Here is a 4,307-nt window from a genome sequence, read left to right as displayed (position 1 = left end):
ACAACAACAACAACAACAACAACACACTCTTAGTAAAGAATAGATCCTAGGATCATTGGTTTCTGATTGCATGTTCTTTCCACTACATCCTGCAGCTTCATTGAAAGTTAGGTCTACTTGAAAAATATTTCAGGGCTTAATAGTGAGTGAATATATAAATATAAGAATACATTCCTCAAGGCTCATATATCCTCCAGTCACATTTTGTTCACTTCCCAGCTGCTACTCAAAATACCTAGGACAGGTTTCCTCTGTCTACAAAAACATGGCAAAAGACAACAGAATAATTTCAACCTGAGAAGAGTAAGCATCAGTATGCTTTGTACAGTTTTAGCAAATGTAGCTGCCAGGGGTGGGGTACCTCTTAACTGAAGTCTAGTTTCTCAGTCCTCTGCAGTTCCAATGCCTGCAGAGATGTTATTTTCACGTGCTAGGAATCATAGTAACAATAAAGCCATTAAACCTGATGAGGGGAAAAGCCAATTATTATTTATTAATACAACATTAACTGAATGATTTGCCAATAGAGCAAGGCCATGAGCTTCCCTGAGAGACCAGGATAAATGTTCACCCTATAAACTATGATTTCGTATAAAGCAAAGCAAGAAAATAAATCTTAAAGCCAGGATAATAACAGATATAGTAAAATCAATATTGATTATTTAGAGAAAAAGGCAGTAAAAGTGTTAAGTTAGAAGGCTAAAATTGTACTAAAAAGCTATAGTTTAAACACAGAGTATGGCTTAAGAATGCATATAAAGCATTTTCTGAGCACTGGTACAGATGTTTTATTTCTAGTGTCAACATGCCCTACTTTATGGGAGGAACCAGCTTCATGCTTAGCATTCTCAGCAGTGGATGGCAGGATATAGTCCCATGGTTTCTATTAATTGGAATCTCTAGGGGCAGGGGAAGTCGATAAATCTTTTACCTTTTTATTTAGACTGGTCATATTTTTTTCCAGGGACGTAGCAAGAATGATGGAGATATATATGTCCCTTATACTAATATAAATGAAAAGAAGAAACAAAAGACCAGGGATTGATGGGAAGAAAGTGAACCCAGCCACTCTGTAACATGCCATAGGCTATCAGGTGAGTCACTCACTTGGCCTTGGCTTTCTTCTATGATATGCAGATTATCTTTGACTCCAGGATGAAGAACCATTTTCCCATGGAGGCTCACTGACCCACAGAGAAAGAAAATCAAAGAGCAAACAGAAGTAAAATGCAAGATAGTTTCATTTATTTTGGAAAAGAAACTGGCCTAACGCAGATTAAGCATGTCCATCTTAAAAATGAGAAAACATGTTCCACTACACTGCGTTAAGCTGTGTGCTCTGAACTGTGGCGTCTGTGGGGTTTTTGTAGTGCAGGTGAGAGAAGGACATAATGAAAAGGGGAGCATGTGTAGGGATAGAAGGAAACTGGAACTTTAAGGAGAGGGGTTGGCAGAGACTTCCAAACAGAAAGAGAGTTTCATAGTGGCAGATAAAAAGGAATGTATGAGAGAGACCAGCAGTCAAGGCAAGCATATTTGCAAGACAAGGCCTAACTCTATTTCTAACAAGATTCGTTATCCAAGAAAGCACATTACTCAGTCACTTGTGGCCATTCTGCAATGCTAACATAAGAAAATAAAGGCCAGAATTGGCAGTAGTGGTTCAGTGGTAGAATTTTTGATTTCCATTGGATAACACAAGTTTGATTCCCAGATAATTCACCTTCTGTCAGCCACCACTCATCTGTCAGTGAAGGCTTCAATGTAGCTGATGTTGAACAAATTTCAGCAGAGCTTCCAGACCTAGATAAACTGGGTTGAAAAGCCTGGTGTCCTACTTCTGAAAATCTAAGAATAATAATGGTCCAATTCTCAATTGACCATGGAAATGGAGCAGAATTAGACAGTGCTTCTTTGTAGTTCATTGATTATCATGCAAAAGGGCCAACTGGACAGCAGCTAACATGCTCACTCCCTTAACTATAATCCTGCTGTAGAATCCTCTAGAATCAGAGCCGCTTCCTCAGCTGGCCTTTATTTATATTACAGTGGCATTTACTTTTATCAAATCCACTTTTGGAGCTGAAAATGCAGTTTTTATCAATATAATATTTGCAATAAAGCAAACAGCATAGAGCCCCTTAGGAAGAAAATAAACAGGCCCTAGCTTCTTCCCCTCCTCAGTTCTGAATCTCAGAGGTAAATCTTAAGATTGTGATTTAGTCTTGTAGGATGGTAATTCTTAGCTTTGCTGCATATTCATATAACCTGGAAGAACTTTAAAAATCTGAATGTTCCAGCCTCTTCCCAGAAGAATTAAGTCAGAATGGGATGACACCCAAATATCTGTATTATTTCAAGGTCTCTAATATATTGTATTGCATAACTGTGGTTGAGAACCATGCTCTAAATTAGAGTGTGGTGGTGTTGTTGAAGAGATATGATCAGAATTCTATTTCTTGAGTTAACAATTACATTCATCATTAATTTGCAATTAATTATAATGGTAATTTTATTTTTTAAAATTATTATGTTATTCATTATGTACAGTGGTTGGATGAGCTTCCAGATTGACTCATGTTGGGAAGAGAGAGTCACATCCATTTCCAAAACTAGTTGCTCCTGGAAACTCTTTAAATTCTTTTATAATTGTACAGAAATGATATTAATCATAGAACAGAGCTCAGGTCTTCTGTGTAAAGCTTACTCTGAGTCATACCCACTCAAAAACACCTAACCACTGCTAAATGTGACTACTGCTGTTATATTTAGAAGAACATTCTTCCGCTTTGAACATCACTCTTTGTCGATGTGATATATGATGTAACTTGGGTTTGCTATGATGCTGAACATTGTGTCACGGGGCTATAAAATATCAGAATGGTTTTCCATTGTGGACAGTGTTTAATGGAGCTCAAAGTTGTTAAACAGGTTGGGAAGCAGGAGTGGCATCCACTTCCTAAACCACATGCCTCTGGAAATTCTATGAACTTGGAGAAACAATAGCTGTGGAAAGGCATTAGATTAGGTCTTTTACTCAATAGAGTCACTATGACTTGACCTCTACTCAACGGCAATCAACAACAACAATGTTAAAATATGCTAAACTCTTTATTTCTAAGAGTTAAGATGACAATAGTAATATCTTAATTTTTTTTCCTCTTTTCTTCCCCTTCCATAGTTCTTTATCTCACATCTACTTTTTCATTTTCATTGCCAAAGCTGATAGATCATTTTGATTTACAACCACAGACAAGGCTTCCATTCTTTGTCCACAAGCATTCTTTTAAAGTTGAAAACTAATAAACAAAATTTACATTATTGTGACCATGAAAAATATTATTCAATATCTGTCCAAAGAGATGGGCATGGGATTACATTTCCGTCTCTGTAGGAGTCCCCTCTAGGAGACTAGACTACATTTAAAGTCAAATAGATTGTCTCCTCGCAAAAACCATCAAAATCATGTTTCATTTTACATTGCTCTCTATTTAGGACATGAGTTGGTAGGTATTCCTATACATTTGTAAGTAACAAAAAAAATATTTACAAGAATATTAAAGCTTTGCCTTTCACAATATGTTCAATTCTTTTTTACAAATTTTCTCTTTTCTTTTCAGTCTGGCTTTTCATTCTTTTTCTATTCTCTTGGTTAAGTTTAAGTCCAGATATAGGTAAGGTTTGTGAGGAGTTTGGATTTCATCTCCTCTTAGTTTCTAGCTGTTTTAGATGGCATCAGGTCAGCTACAATTCATAATCATGCTTTGAATAAGAAATCTGAAGCTTGTTCTATCCTGCACCATTCTCACAAATTCTACCATCTGTAAGCTCTTTGTGGAAGTCACTGTATCAAGCCTGGTCATTGATGGTCTTCTCTTTCACTGACCCTCTACTTTTCAAATGATGAATGTCTTATGACATGATCTACAAATATATGACACCAAATTTCACCATTCTTTTTTTAACCATTTTTATTAATGATATTTTAAACGCAACATATATATTTTTACAGCATATTCTTTCCATTTAATTTTTTCCTCTTTAATTTCCTTGTTGCACATATTCCTCCCTGCCCACCCCTCCCTGCAGTTTGTTTTTCTTTTTGAAAAAAAAAAATTCATTGTTATACAACACCCCCCCGCCAGTCCACGGCCCACTTTACTATGCATTTCTTTTTTCTGTAATCTTGTCATGAAAATAATACCTAATCCTATATTCCTTTTAAACAGTTCTATCCCTCATCTGTTTCAATGCAGTATACCTTATTTATCTCCTCCTTTCTTTAGTTTCTGATAACTTTGATGTCA

This window comes from Elephantulus edwardii, unplaced genomic scaffold (assembly GCF_000299155.1).
Source record: "Elephantulus edwardii isolate Elephantulus edwardi_28Jun2011 unplaced genomic scaffold, EleEdw1.0 scaffold00120, whole genome shotgun sequence".
Classification (NCBI taxonomy): Eukaryota; Metazoa; Chordata; class Mammalia; order Macroscelidea; family Macroscelididae; genus Elephantulus; species Elephantulus edwardii.
This window is presented reverse-complemented; position numbering follows the sequence as displayed.